At 41.4% G+C, this 16517-nt stretch overlaps 2 long non-coding RNA genes across 2 annotated transcripts; both read left to right on the top strand.

Moving 5' to 3' along the window:
* The first annotated feature begins 12053 nt into the window (after positions 1-12053).
* Positions 12054-13953, top strand: LOC123147568 (uncharacterized). Its single transcript, XR_006473307.1, has 3 exons — positions 12054-12093; positions 12217-12313; positions 13609-13953. It is a non-coding gene; the product is annotated as an uncharacterized lncRNA (long non-coding RNA).
* A 134-nt stretch (positions 13954-14087) lies between these two features.
* On the top strand, positions 14088-15935 carry LOC123154966 (uncharacterized). Its single transcript, XR_006477141.1, has 3 exons — positions 14088-14173; positions 15609-15769; positions 15885-15935. It is a non-coding gene; the product is annotated as an uncharacterized lncRNA (long non-coding RNA).
* The last annotated feature ends 582 nt before the right edge of the window (positions 15936-16517 follow it).

Below are 16517 nucleotides of genomic sequence, written 5' to 3'. Positions count from 1 at the left end.
TCATAAGATTAGCATATGATCTTCTTCATTATTTCTTTTTATTTTATTGCAACAAGGAAGTAAAGAAGCAAAAGCTCAAAACTAAACTTTATTATAGAACTTAACACTCAAAAATAGATCATACTAAACTTTTATTGAACTAGATCACAAAATCACTAAGGATCAAACTAAGATAAGTAAAGGAAAATATAGCTCGAGGTATTTTATGTTCAAAAGCTCTTATCTTACAGTTCATTGTTTCTGATATAGCTAACCACTCATTTCAAGTGGTCTTCTCTTATAGTTCTATTACACGTAGAATTTCTAACACAACAGGCCAGGCCTTGTCACCAACCATGTGTTGGGGAACGTAGTAATTTCACAAAAATTCCTACGCACACGCAAGATCATGTGATGCATAGCAACAAGAGGGGGGAGTGTGATCTACATACCTAGTAGATCGACAACGGAAGCGTTTGGTTGATGTAGTCGTACGTCTTCACGATCCGACCGATCAAGCACCGAAACTACGGCACCTCCGAGTTCTAGCACACGTTCAGCTCGATGACGATCCCCGGACTCCGATCCAGCAAAGTGTCGGGGAAGAGTTCCGTCAGCACGACGGCGTGGTGACGATCTTGATGCACTACTGCTGCAGGGCTTCGCTTAAGCACTGCTACAATATTATCGAGGACTATGGTGGCAGGGGGCGCCGCACACGGCTAAGGAATGGATCACGTGGATCAACTTATGTGTCTCTAGGGTGCCTCTGCCTCAGTATATAAAGGACCAAAGGGGGGAGGCTGGCCGGCCACATAGGGCGCGCCAGGAGAGTCCTACTCCCTCTGGGAGTAGGATTCCCCCCCCCCCCAATCCTAGTTGGAATAGGACTCGTGGAGGGGGGGAAAGAGAGAGAGGGGCCGCCCCCCTCTGCTTGTCCAATTCGGACCAAGGGAGGGGAGGGGCGCGCGGCCCACTATGGGCTGCCTCTTCTCTTTTTCACCAAGGCCCATTAAGGCCCATCTAGCTCCCCGGGGGGTTCCGGTAACCTCCCGGTACTCCGGTAAAATCCCGATTTCACCCGGAACACTTCCGATATCCAAACATAGGCTTCCAATATATCAATCTTTATGTCTCGACCATTTCGAGACTCCTCGTCGTGTCCGTGATCACATCCGGGACTCCGAACAACCTTCGGTACATCAAAATGTACAAACTCATAATATAACTGTCATCGTAACCTTAAGCGTGCGGACCCTACGGGTTCGAGAACAATGTAGACATGACCGAGACACGTCTCCGGTCAATAACCAATAGCGGGACCTGGATGCCCATATTGGCTCCTACATATTCTAGGAAGTTCTTTATCGGTCAGACCGCATAACAACATACGTCATTCCCTTTGTCATCGGTATGTTACTTGCCCGAGATTCGATCATTGGTATTCCAATACCTAGTTCAATCTCGTTGCCAGCAAGTCTCTTTACTTGTTCTGTAATACATCATCCCGCAACTAACTCATTTAGTTGCAATGCTTGCAAGGCTTAAGTGATGTGCATTACCGAGAGGGCCCAGAGATACCTCTCCGACAATCGGAGTGACAAAACCTAATCTCGAAATACGCCAACCCAACATGTACCTTTGGAGACACCTGTAGTACTCCTTTATAATCACCCAGTTACGTTGTGACGTTTGGTAGTACCCAAAGTGTTCCTTCGATAAACGGGAGTTGCATAATCTCATAGTTATAGGAACATGTATAAGTCATGAAGAAAGCAATAGCAACATACTAAACGATCGGGTGCTAAGCTAATGGAATGGGTCATGTCAATCAGATCATTCTCTTAATGATGTGATCCCGTTAATCAAATAACAACTCATTGTTCATGGTTAGGAAACATAACCATCTTTGATTAACGAGCTAGTCAAGTAGAGGCATACTAGTGACACTTTGTTTGTCTATGTATTCACACATGTATTATGTTTCCGGTTAATACAATTCTAGCATGAATAATAAACATTTATCATGATTATAAGGAAATAAATAATAACTTTATTATTGCCTCTAGGGCATATTTCCTTCAGTCTCCCACTTGCACTAGAGTCAATAATCTAGATTACACAGTAATGATTCTAACACCCATGGAGCCTTGGTGCTGATCATGTTTTGCTCGTGGAAGAGGCTTAGTCAACGGGTCTGCAATATTCAGATCCGTATGTATCTTGCAAATCTCTATGTCTCCCACCTGGACTAGATCCCGGATGGAATTGAAGCGTCTCTTGATGTGCTTGGTTCTCTTGTGAAATCTGGATTCCTTTGCCAAGGCAATTGCACCAGTATTGTCACAAAAGATTTTCATTGGACCCGATGCACTAGGTATGACACCTAGATCGGATATGAACTCCTTCATCCAGACTCCTTCATTTGCTGCTTCCGAAGCAGCTATGTACTCCGCTTCACATGTAGATCCCGCTACAACGCTTTGTTTAGAACTGCACCAACTTACAGCCCCACCGTTTAATGTAAACACGTATCCGGTTTGCGATTTAGAATCGTCCGGATCAGTGTCAAAGCTTGCATCAACGTAACCTTTTACGATGAGCTCTTTGTCACCTCCATATACGAGAAGCATATCCTTAGTCCTTTTCAGGTATTTCAGGATGTTCTTGACCGCTGTCTAGTGATCCACTCCTGGATTACTTTGGTACCTCCCTGCTAGACTTATAGCAAGGCACACATCAGGTCTGGTACACAGCATTGCATACATGATAGATCCTATGGCTGATGCATAGGGAACATCTTTCATATTCTCTCTATCTTCTGCAGTGGTCGGGCATTGAGTCTTACTCAACTTCACACCTTGTAACACAGGCAAGAACCCTTTCTTTGCTTGATCCATTTTGAACTTCTTCAAAATTTTGTCAAGGTATGTGGTTTGTGAAAGTCCAATTAAGCGTCTTGATCTATCTCTATAGATCTTAATGCCTAATATGTAAGCAGCTTCACCGAGGTCTTTCATTGAAAAACTTTTATTCAAGTATCCCTTTATGCTATCCAGAAATTCTACATCATTTCCAATTAGTAATATGTCATCCACATATAATATCAGAAATGCTACAGAGCTCCCACTCACTTTCTTGTAAATACAGGCTTCTCCAAAAGTCTGTATAAAACCAAATGCTTTGATCACACTATCAAAACGTTTATTCCAACTCCGAGAGGCTTGCACCAGTCCATAAATGGATCGCTGGAGCTTGCACACTTTGTTAGCTCCCTTTGGATCGACAAAACCTTCTGGTTGCATCATATACAACTCTTCTTCCAGAAATCCATTCAGGAATGCAGTTTTGACATCCATCTGCCAAATTTCATAATCATAAAATGCGGCAATTGCTAACATGATTCGGACAGACTTAAGCATCGCTACGGGTGAGAAGGTCTCATCGTAGTCAATCCCTTGAACTTGCCGAAAACCTTTTGCGACAAGTCGAGCTTTGTAGACAGTAATATTACCGTCAGCGTCAGTCTTCTTCTTGAAGATCCATTTATTCTCAATTGCTTGCCGATCATCGGGCAAGTCAACCAAAGTCCACACTTTGTTCTCATACATGGATCCCATCTCAGATTTCATGGCTTCAAGCCACTTTGCGGAATCTGGGCTCACCATCGCTTCTTCATAGTTCGTAGGTTCATCATGATCTAGTAGCATGACTTCCAGAACAGGATTACCGTACCACTCTGGCGCGGATCTTACTCTGGTTGATCTACGAGGTTCAGTAGTATCTTGTTCTGAAGTTTCATGATCATCATCATTAGCTTCCTCGCTAACTGGTGTAGGTGTCGCAGAAACAGTTTTCTGTGATGTACTACTTTCCAATAAGGGAGTAGGTACAGTTACCTCGTCAAGTTCTACTTTCCTCCCACTCACTTCTTTCGAGAGAAACTCCTTCTCTAGAAAGTTTCCGAATTTAGCAACAAAAGTCTTGCCTTCGGATCTGTGATAGAAGGTGTATCCAATAGTTTCCTTTGGATATCCTATGAAGACACATTTCTCCGATTTGGGTTCGAGCTTATCAGGTTGAAGCTTTTTCACATAAGCATCGCAGCCCCAAACTTTTAGAAACGACAACTTTGGTTTCTTGCCAAACCACAGTTCATAAGGCGTCGTCTCAACGGATTTTGATGGTGCCCTATTTAACGTGAATGCGGCGTCTCTAGAGCGTACCCCAAAACGATAGCGGTAAATCAGTAAGAGACATCATAGATCGCACCATATCTAGTAAAGTACGATTACGACGTTCGGACACACCATTACGCTGTGGTGTTCCGGGTGGCGTGAGTTGCGAAACTATTCCATAATTTTTCAAATGTACACCAAACTCGTAACTCAAATATTCTCCTCCACGATCAGATCGTAGAAACTTTATTTTCTTGTTACGATGATTTTCAACTTCACTCTGAAATTCTTTGAACTTTTCAAATGTTTCAGACTTATGTTTCATTAAGTAGATATACCCATATCTGCTCAAATCATCTGTGAAGGTGAGAAAATAACGATATCCGCCACGAGCCTCAATATTCATCGGACCACATACATCTGTATGTATGATTTCCAACAAATCTGTTGCTCTCTCCATAGTACCGGAGAACGGCGTTTTGGTCATCTTGCCCATGAGGCACGGTTCGCAAGTACCAAGTGATTCATAATCAAGTGGTTCCAAAAGTCCATCAGTATGGAGTTTCTTCATGCGCTTTACACCGATATGACCTAAACGGCAGTGCCACAAATATGTTGCACTATCATTATCAACTCTGCATCTTTTGGTTTCAACATTATGAATATGTGTGTTACTACTATCGAGATTCAACAAGAATAGACCACTCTTCAAGGGTGCATGACCATAAAAGATATTACTCATATAAATAGAACAACCATTATTCTCTGATTTAAATGAATAACCGTCTCGCATCAAACAAGATCCAGATATAATGTTCATGCTTAACGCTGGCACCAAATAACAATTATTTAGGTCTAATATTAATCCCGAAGGTAGATGTAGAGGTAGCGTGCCGACTGCGATCACATCGACTTTGGAACCGTTTCCCACGCGCATCGTCACCTCGTCCTTAACCAATCTTCGCTTGATCCGTAGTCCCTGTTTCGAGTTGCAAATATTAGCAACAGAACCAGTATCAAATACCCAGGTGCTACTGCGAGCATTAGTAAGGTACACATCAATAACATGTATATCACATATACCTTTGTTCACCTTGCCATCCTTCTTATCCGCCAAATACTTGGGGCAGTTCCGCTTCCAGTGACCAGTCTGCTTGCAATAGAAGCACTCAGTTTCAGGCTTAGGTCCAGGTTTGGGTTTCTTCTCTTGAGTAGCAACTTGCTTGCCGTTCTTTTTGAAGTTCCCCTTCTTCTTTCCTTTGCCCTTTTTCTTGAAACTAGTGGTCTTGTTGACCATCAACACTTGATGCTCCTTCTTGATTTCTACCTCCGCAGCTTTCAGCATCGCGAAGAGCTCGGGAATAGTCTTATTCATCCCTTGCATATTATAGTTCATCACGAAGCTCTTGTAGCTTGGTGGCAGTGATTGGAGAATTCTGTCAATGACGCAATCATCTGGAAGATTAACTCCCAATTGAATCAAGTGATTATTATACCCAGACATTTTGAGTATATGCTCACTAACAGAACTGTTCTCCTCCATCTTGCAGCTATAGAACTTATTGGAGACTTCATATCTCTCAATCCGGGCATTTGCTTGAAATATTAACTTCAACTCCTGGAACATCTCATATGCTCCATGACGTTCAAAACGTCGTTGAAGTCCCGATTCTAAGCCGTAAAGCATGGCACACTGAACTATCGAGTAGTCATCAGCTTTGCTCTGCCAGACGTTCATAACATCCGGCGTTGCTCCTGCAGCAGGCCTGGCACCCAGCGGTGCTTCCAGGACGTAATTCTTCTGTGCAGCAATGAGGATAATCCTCAAGTTACGGACCCAGTCCGTGTAATTGCTACCATCATCTTTCAACTTTGCTTTCTCAAGGAACGCATTAAAATTCAACGGAACAACAGCACGAGCCATCTATCTACAAACAAGCATAAACGAGCAAGATACTTATCAGGTACTAAGTTTCATGATAAATTTAAGTTCAGTTAATTTACTTAAAGAACTCCCACTTAGATAGACATCCCTCTAATCCTCTAAGTGATTACGTGATCCAAATCAACTAAACCATGTCCGATCATCACGTGAGATGGAGTAGTTTCATTGGTGAACATCATTATGTTGATCATATCTACTATATGATTCACGCTCGACCTTTCGGTCTCCGTGTTCCGAGGCCATATCTGTATATGCTTGGCTCGTCAAGTATAACCTGAGTATTCCGCGTGTGCAACTGTTTTGCACCCGTTGTATTTGAACGTAGAACCTATCACACCCGATCATCACGTGGTGTCTCAGCACGAAGAACTTTCGCAACGGTGCATACTCAGGGAGAACACTTCTTGATAATTAGTGAGAGATCATCTTATAATGCTACCGTCAATCAAAGCAAGATAAGATGCATAAAAGATAAACATCACATGCAATCAATATAAGTGATATGATATGGCCATCATCATCTTGTGCTTGTGATCTCCATCTCCGAAGCACCGTCGTGATCACCATCGTCACCGGCGTGCCACCTTGATCTCCATCGTAGCATCGTTGTCGTCTCGCCAAGCTTGTGCTTCCACGACTATCGCTACCGTTTAGTGATAAAGTAAAGCATTACATCGCGATTGCATTGCATACAATAAAGCGACAACCATATGGCTCCTGCCGGTTGCCGATAACTCGGTTACAAAACATGATCATCTCATACAATAAAATTCAGCATCATGTCTTGACCATATCACATCACAACATGCCCTGCAAAAACAAGTTAGACGTCCTCTACTTTGTTGTTGCAAGTTTTACGTGGCTGCTACGGGCTTAAGTAAGAACCAATCTCACCTACGCATCAAAACCACAACGATAGTTTGTCAATTTGACTCCGTTTTAACCTTCGCAAGGACCGGGCGTAGCCACACTTGGTTCAACTAAAGTTGGAGAAACTGTCACCCACAAGCCACCTCTCTGCAAAGCACGTCGGGAGAACCGGTCTCGCGTAAGCGTACGCGTAATGTCGGTCCGGGCCGCTTCATCCAACAATACCGCCGAACCAAAGTATGACATGCTGGTAGGCAGTATGACTTATATCGCCGACAACTCACTTTTGTTCTACTCGTGCATATAACATCAACATATAAAACCTAGACTCGGATGCCACTGTTGGGGAACGTAGTAATTTCAAAAAAATCCTACGCACACGCAAGATCATGTGATGCATAGCAACGAGAGGGGGGAGTGTGATCTACATACCTAGTAGATCGACAACGGAAGCGTTTGGTTGATGTAGTCGTACGTCTTCACGATCCAACCGATCAAGCACCGAAACTACGGCACCTCCGAGTTCTAGCACACATTCAGCTCGATGACGATCCCCGGACTCCGATCCAGCAAAGTGTCGGGGAAGAGTTCCGTCAGCACGACGGCGTGGTGACGATCTTGATGCACTACTGCTGCAGGGCTTCGCTTAAGCACTGCTACAATATTATCGAGGACTATGGTGGCAGGGGGCGCCGCACACGGCTAAGGAATAGATCACGTGGATCAACTTGTGTGTCTCTAGGGTGCCTCTGCCTCAGTATATAAAGGACCAAAGGGGGGAGGCTGGCCGGCCACATAGGGCGCGCCAGGAGAGTCCTACTCCCTCTGGGAGTAGGATCCCCCCCCCCCCAATCCTAGTTGGAATAGGACTCGTGGAGGGGGGAAAAGAGAGAGAGGGGCCGGCCCCCTCTCCTTGTCCAATTCGGACCAAGGGAGGGGAGGGGCGCGCGGCCCACTATGGGCTGCCTCTTCTCTTTTCCACCAAGGCCCATTAAGGCCCATCTAGCTCCCCGGGGGGTTCCGGTAACCTCCCGGTACTCCGGTAAAATCCCGATTTCACCCGGAACACTTTCGATATCCAAACATAGGCTTCCAATATATCAATCTTTATGTATCGACCATTTCGAGACTCCTCGTCATGTCCGTGATCACATCCGGGACTCCGAACAACCTTCGGTACATCAAAATGCATAAACTCATAATATAACTGTCATCGTAACCTTAAGCGTGCGGACCCTACGGGTTCGAGAACAATGTAGACATGACCGAGACACGTCTCCGGTCAATAACCAATAGCGGGACCTGGATGCCCATATTGGCTCCTACATATTCTACGAAGATCTTTATCGGTCAGACCGCATAACAACATACGTCGTTCCCTTTGTCATCGGTATGTTACTTGCCCGAGATTCGATCGTCGGTATTCCAATACCTAGTTCAATCTCGTTGCCGGCAAGTCTCTTTACTCGTTCTGTAATACATCATCCCGCAACTAACTCATTTAGTTGCAATGCTTGCAAGGCTTAAGTGATGTGTATTACCGAGAGGGCCCAGAGATACCTCTCCGACAATCGGAGTGACAAAACCTAATCTCGAAATACGCCAACCCAACATGTACCTTTGGAGACACCTGTAGTACTCCTTTATAATCACCCAGTTACGTTGTGACGTTTGGTAGTACCCAAAGTGTTCCTCCGGTAAACGGGAGTTGCATAATCTCATAGTTATAGGAACATGTATAAGTCATGAAGAAAGCAATAGCAACATACTAAACGATCGGGTGTTGAGCTAATGGAATGGGTCATGTCAATCAGATCATTCTCTTAATGATGTGATCCCGTTAATCAAATAACAACTCATTTTCATGGTTAGGAAACATAACCATCTTTGATTAACGAGCTAGTCAAGTAGAGGCATACTAGTGACACTTTGTTTGTCTATGTATTCACACATGTATTATGTTTCCGGTTAATACAATTCTAGCATGAATAATAATCATTTATCATGATTATAAGGAAATAAATAATAACTTTGTTATTGCCTCTAGGGCATATTTCCTTCACCATGCATCCACGTCATTTTTTTAATTAATTCTTGTGTTATCGACTTCTCAGAAGCCCATGTGTCACGAGGCACGATGGACGATCGATCATCAGCAGTGAGCTCGTGATGTCTTAGGATGAGTTGGCTTCCGAACTGATGGAAGGATCACGACGCCCTTAGAAGAAGGAAAAGGGCGGGGGGTGGTGTATGTCATATGGTTGTTCTGAACAAATGTCTCTAGATATCGCGTAACCGACTGTGTGTTAATATCTGACTCGTTCACACTTTGTACACTCTAGAATTATCTTTTTTACTTGCACGTAAACTTATACTATATAAATATCTACCAACTTAATTGCTAGACAAAATACTCTACTAAGTTTTTATGTATTTAATGAGACAATTGATAAAGAAAAATATAGGCACACAATAATACATCAAGACACATGGAATTATTTGTTGGTCAATGTGATACTCTTTATGGGCTTATATTTAGGGTAAAATCCATATTAGCAGTTTTAGTTTTTAAAATTAAATACCCTAAGTCAAATGTGAAAGTCGAATCATTTTTGTGACAAATTTTTTTAGTTCCACACATGAAAATTCTTTTGTGTATTTGAATATAATTGTTTTCATTGCATTGAGAGTTTGCATGTTATTGAAAAATACTATATAATATATAATGCATAAATACTCATGTACAAATAATAATCTGTAAATACAAAAACATTAAAAGTATAGTTGCAATATTAGTTGTGCTTAAGTAAAAAAGATCAATATAAGTATGTAACACCGCAGGGTCGGTCCCCAGGGGTAGCAGGATGGGCGGCCGCCCCGGGCCCCAAAACCGTAGGGGTCCCCACCTCAGATATGTGCGAGCTCTCATGTTCCATCCGCCGGGCGACCAGAGATGACACTAGAGCAGTAGAAGTTGCGGAATTAGGACTGAGGCTATTATTCTCCTAGTAGATTAATAGCAAATATACCCGTGCGTTGTAACAAGAGACAAAAGAATTATATGCTAGTCAAATGAGTATGACTTAATCCTCGAAATATGAGTGTTCTATATTTTAACACTTTGGCTCAACATGTTGCCACTTATCTTTCTTCCCACCCTCGTTGATGAAGTACGTGATGTCCATGCGATCACAATGCATTCGACGCGGTAAATCTCATGGCAACGAGCTTGCCATTACACAACACACTTGTCAACGTGTCGCGCAAGAGAATGTTTAAAACTTTTAAAACAAAACTCATCGACTACGAACTACTCCCAATGCCTAGACATTTAAAGACTTTACAAAAACTAATCAAATCCTAGACACAAAAGACTTTTGAATCGACGAACATTTTTTCGGATCGACAAACATTTTTTCAAAAATTGGCAAATATATTGATATTTTAAAATATTTTTTAAAATTGCATGTTTTTTAAATTCATGAATATGTTTGAATATACCATCATTTTTTCAAATTCATGAACATGATTTTATTTTACGACATTTTTTCCAAATTATGATTTTTTTTAATAATTTCAAAAAGCTATGTAAAATCCTCAACATTTTTTGAGACCGGAAAATTTTGATGATTTCCCGAATATTTTTGGAATTCACAAATATTTTTTTAAATCTCGAATTAATTTAAAGAATAAAAGTACAAAAACAGAAATGAGAAAAGAAAAGACAGAAAAGCGAAATGTAATAAATAAGGCGCCACGGCCCGGCCCATGAACTCCACGTGGTGTGGGGGTAGGGGGGGACGTTCGTGAGAGAAAAAGGAGTGGGTAAAATGGGATGTGCGATATCGCATACATTAGAGAACTACGCGCCAGGGCGAATTCAGAAATAAATATCTCTATTCCTAATAGATGAGTTGGTTGAATAGTCCTCCCACTTTCGTCTGGTTTTTTTTCGTCCGGTTTATTTTCGTCTCACCTTCCACCATCACTCCCACGTTATTTTTTTCTTCTTCACACTTAAAACCGAATCGTGTCTGATACTCCTTCTACTTATTCATGCTTGATTTGGCAGGTGTCGATTTAATTCAATCATGTAAATATTTGGTAATTAAGAATTCAAAAATAATACCATATACAGGAGATCACCTTCCAAACAAATCACCTCCCTCTCCGATTTATTTCTCCCACCGATCTCCTTCCATACTTAGCTCCGCTCGGAAAAAAAATACAACCGTCGAAGCCACCGATCTCTTTCCATACTTAACTCCACCTTCGCTCCCTCCCACACACTTTTACGTAGCCCCAGAAATCCTCTCGCACGATCCTCGCAATAACTACAGAATATATCCTTCCCCAATTATCGCTTTCCTTGCCCGAGCGAGATCGTGGTCCCTTCTCCCCTCCTCCCTCCCACAACTTGCTCAGGTTTTCTTCCGCTACACCTATCCTCTTCCGGCCTTTTCCTGGAGCCCTCAGCTTCGTGCTCGTAGGAATCGGAGGCGGTGACGCTCGACGTTGTCACGTCGAGGCTGGATCTAGGGGACAGGCAGGCGGCGCTCGTCACGGGAAGAGGAGCATGTAACTCATGGAGTCAAAGCTTGTGTGGGGCCGTTTGGCGACGCTCGACCGCGGCAGGGAGGCGAGGACGCGTGAACGCATATGTGCCTGCTCGCCGAGCGTCGTGACGTTGACGGGCTGAGGCTTGATGTCGAGGCCCTCCGCTTCCTGCACCTCTTCGTGTCGATGGCCAGAGGCACACACCGGTACTAGAAACACGATGGCCAGAGGTATACCGTTACTGGAAACACAATCCTGAATCTCTTCCGTGTATGTTCCCAAGGGTGTGTGTTTAGTTGTTTACCTCGTATCTTATCTTTGTCTATAGTCACCAATAGGATTAGAAGTCTGACTGCGTAGAATCTGTATTAAATAGTACATGCCCTTATTATTTCTAACATAAAATCTTGTTTTGTTGACAGTAAGCAACCACCTAATTTTAGGAAGTACCGTGTGGTGGCAAAAAAACAGATATTCAAGACTTCGTTTTTTACAGATGATGATCCAAAATGCATAGAAACATGGGTAGAGATGGGAAACTGTGAAAGCGATGGGAACTATCTGGTACGAACAATGTCATCATCTTATAATGCTTCATCTATGTACACCATAATGATGCATCTTACGTATCTATCTATTGTATCTGAAACCTTAATGCAATTAACTGTTGATTTTGCCCTACAACAGGAATACAGGATTGAGCGATCTAGCAGATACTTATGAACTTCTGAAGCTCGGTTGTTCAGATTATCATGGATGAGATGATAAGGAAGCGCCTGATATAGTAAGTGTCGATCTTCCGGTCTTGGCATTTTTAGATTCCTTGAGGTAGCTCAACAAATTTGCTGCAATGCTTTGTAGGATCATTTTGCAGATTTTACTGAAATGGTACCTGGTTTGAATTTGGTTATTTTCTCTATTTGTTTATTTATTTTCCTAGGAACAATCTGCTGTTACAAGCTTTGCTCTTAATTTTGATGTAAATCTCATGTTACCAGGTCCGCCATGACATGAATGCACCATTGTCCCACTATTTCGTTACACCGCAGTACTAATATTTTACTAGCAATCAGCTAATCAGTGACTGCAGTGACGTTCCCATCATCATGGCTCTGCAAATAGGTGTCCGTGTAATTAAATTAGACATGGTGCTAAATTCTTCTAAAGATGATACTGATATTCTCCATCGAAGTACTGAATATGACTTCCATGGATAGTACTCATATTTATGCCTACCAATCTTTGTAAGTGTGGAACCTATATAATTCTCTTCGTATAAAATACTACTCCATCCATCTCAAAATACTAAAGTTGAACTCAACCAGCGATACTTATTTTGGGATGAATTGAGTACTATTTTGGGAAAGGAATCTAGCTGAGTTTTAATAAAACTCTTCAGATTTGTATGTTGAGATTGTCTTCAGCAAATAATATTTTTATGAGATGTAGATTAACGACAACTAACAAGGACTGCCATGATTAGAGCTACGATTTTGCCCCATGTTTTAGTATGCATTCTTGCAAGCAACAAAGGTAAGGACATTGGCATCATGTAGTTTCGGGTAGTGCATGGTTCTATTTAATTAGTTTTTTCACAAAATGGCTAATGGTGCTGGTTGATTAAATGTGTATGTGCATTGAACAAATTGGTCAGAACTGACAACATCATTAAATTTAGAAATTCTGATACAAATAAAGAAGGAGAACAAATGAGCTTCGTATGAATGAGAAAAGTGAGAATGAGCTTCGTATGAATGATGCATGACAAAGTTATCGTATTTACATGCCTGAGTACAGTATATCATGTACACAATATTGTATAGTTCAATGTTAAGTGAGTAAATATACATTTGACACCAACATGTTTGGAAATCCCAAGTCAATCTATTATATTATAACTAAAAAATTGGTGATTACATGAAAGCATATATAATAAATTCAATTCATTTATCGAACATTTTCTGAACGGGATGTGGCTGCACCGAGATGGCCTGAGCAGGGGAGCACGACGACAATGCTGACACTCTCTCATTTGATTTCAGATTACTGTGCTCACTCCTATCTCTCGCTTGCTTGCAGGCTTTCAAAATTGAAGTTGGGTCGCCGAATTGAGGCCAAGGCCCATGTTGTTCTGCATTTTTACAGATGGTCTTCTGTGATCAAATTGGCGTCTCAATGTAAGGACTGAAGTGATATAGTTATCTTGTTTCAGTTGTTTGCTTTTGCTTATTGATAGAGATAATTATTCCCTATTCAGTAGAGATGCTGTCCAATGAGAGAGTGTCCATGGCGATTTTATCCCGTCCACCCAGCAGTATGAAACGAGCACACACATATGTGTTCTATTCCATCCACCTAAGTTTATGAATCGATCTTTCTTCAAGATATTTATGGAATTTCACCGGTTTCTATGATTTAGTGTTGTGTTGTCAATCTCATCAGGCTCTGGATGATTAGCATTCCACCAACTATATTCCATATATATATGTATTCTTCAGTTCAACAAGGATGCTGATATGATGATTGAGGAAATGAAGCTTAGAGTTGTCTACACATTACCCAGTGGAAGCTCAGACAACAACGGAGTTACATCTTTGGCATACAGGAGCTTCAGGAACTTCAGGCAGGGCACTATGATTTCTCGGTGAGATTGGCTAGCTTTATGTTCTATGTAGGAAACATATGTTTTGCTAATAAATTTGTAGTGCAAAGGCTAACTGTATCTGCACAAGAGCCGAACCTGAAGAAGTTGAGGGCCCATGCAACGATTTTAGAACCTAGGGAAAACTAGACTGACTGGTCTTCAAGAAATAAAGGGCAACAGTAAAAAATTATCCATTTATATTGAATTAGGAACAATCTTCTAGCACACACATCTGGTTTGACATTTTGACATTTATATGGATAGAAACATGAGCAGACGCCTACGACCAGACGCCATCGCTTCACATGGTCGCCTTTCGGCCATAAGATTCACCGGCGGGGTACTTGGAGCAGGGAGCCACGGATAGAAACTGACACACCTTATATGCATTATGCGGAACAATCGGTACTACTTGTTTTAGGAGTATGGTTCAAAAATTTGGTACCGACAATGATTAGGTTCCAACGATTCAGTAACCCTTATTTATATGCAGGATAAATTCAGTAGGAAAAGTAACCAACAAAATCTGGGTACAATAAAATGGAAACAAATTACTTCTAGCCCGAACATTAAATTCCAGCATAATTCTTTTGTGTCATTATGTGTATCTGGGTGTAACATATGCAACTTTGAAGGTGACGCTGGCGAGGCATTACTATATCTTTCTAAGCTTCCACTCTGTGTTATTTTGTTTGTTCTGGAGATTCATAAATATTTCTATTTTCCGCTTCAGTATTCACTGAAAGGCTGGACTACGTTTACCTTTTGTTCTTTAAAATGGTAGTGTTTGTAATTCGTTTCCCGACATTTTGTGCATCTTCTCGATTCTGGTGGATTGAACTCATGTAAGCTAGCTTTGTAACATTTGGCTGCACGTATAAACTGATCTTAACACATCCGTTTGGACTTTTGATTTTATTTTGTCCTCATAATTTGCAGATTCACATTTTCCCACCTTTTTGTTTGTTAGTAAAATACTTTAGAACTTATATACTAGCAATAGAATATTAGGACAAACATTGGGTGGCACTAGGTGCAGCAAAAAATGGTGCCATGGCAGCGGAATTGGACTCACGCTACAGTTCCCACTTTTAAAGGTTCGGTTGACCTTTTCCATGTCATTTATCTTGTGATTGTAGCCCATTTCTTTTGTAAGTGATCAACATTAATACTTGGTTTTGTTACTCAAGGATGTTGGACACTGGTTAATTATTACAGGCGGATTATGTTGGCTTAGTTTGCTACAATTTATGCCCGTTAAGAGAATAGTGGATACAACTATAATATCTATGTAGTGCATTTTTTAGTATTGTAGAAGCTTCTAAATTATTGACTGTGAGTATCTCACACAAACTTATCTACTTTTTCTATGCTTTGTGATTCTGTCATGCCCTATCTTTAGAAGTCACTCTGATTCAGTTAATTCAATGCCCAGCAATATCATCAATTCAACAAGCAGTTACTCGAAATTCCATCGCCCCAAATGGCATAGGATACCTCGGGCGTCCAACTTCTGGCATAAGTTTTTGTGCATTCAAAAATTTAGGAACCTGAACCACAAGGGCAAATGGAAGGCACCTTTGATCGGTAATCCAGGTAACCTCAGCTTCCCCACTACTATACATCCAGACTTCTACCCGTTTATCTCTTCTGCTAAACTATAATATAGTGAAGCATCAAAGCTCATGCGATTTTTCCCTTGTTTGTGCAGAGTACATGGATGATTCTTACACCTATGCTTTTGATAGGCTGATGCACATTGTCGTTGAGCCAAGGTAGGTTAGTGCTTCACAAGGACCAGCTCTAAGCATGACTTGTGCAGATATGGGAAAGAAGCCTAGGTAGGCCTCCTTTCTGAAGAAAAAATATATATGTGAAAGAAGACTAGATGAAAAATCTTGGGGAAGACTTTGGTGAAGAAGAACAAGGTGAATTTTATCTGTTCAACAAAATCAAGTTTGTTCCTGCACTTTGATGTTATGAATCACTGTGTAGTAAGCAGGAGTGCTTCTCAATCAATATTTTATATGTTTGTTAGAAATTGAAGAAACAAATATCTATCTGGCAGTCTATAATGGGTTTTGAGGCTGGTTCATTGCTACACATATAGTGGAGAGCTTCCTAAAAATTGGAGGGGACTTGTTGTAGCCTTATAATGTATTATCTCGGGTATTACATTTCTCATTCCATTTGCCAACATTTTGAATGAGTTTAAATGTTAGCACTCTTAGACAATTGACAATTTTTATTCAAAAGATTATATTGCAGTTCTACGTGAGTTTCTCATCATAATTCTTTAAATTTCAAATCAGATACAAGTGCAACAAAATATAGACATGACAAG

This window comes from Triticum aestivum, chromosome 7A, assembly GCF_018294505.1.
Source record: "Triticum aestivum cultivar Chinese Spring chromosome 7A, IWGSC CS RefSeq v2.1, whole genome shotgun sequence".
NCBI classification, from domain to species: domain Eukaryota; kingdom Viridiplantae; phylum Streptophyta; class Magnoliopsida; order Poales; family Poaceae; genus Triticum; species Triticum aestivum.
The sequence above is the reverse complement of the archived record's forward strand: the minus strand, read 5'-3'. Positions and strand labels throughout refer to the sequence as shown.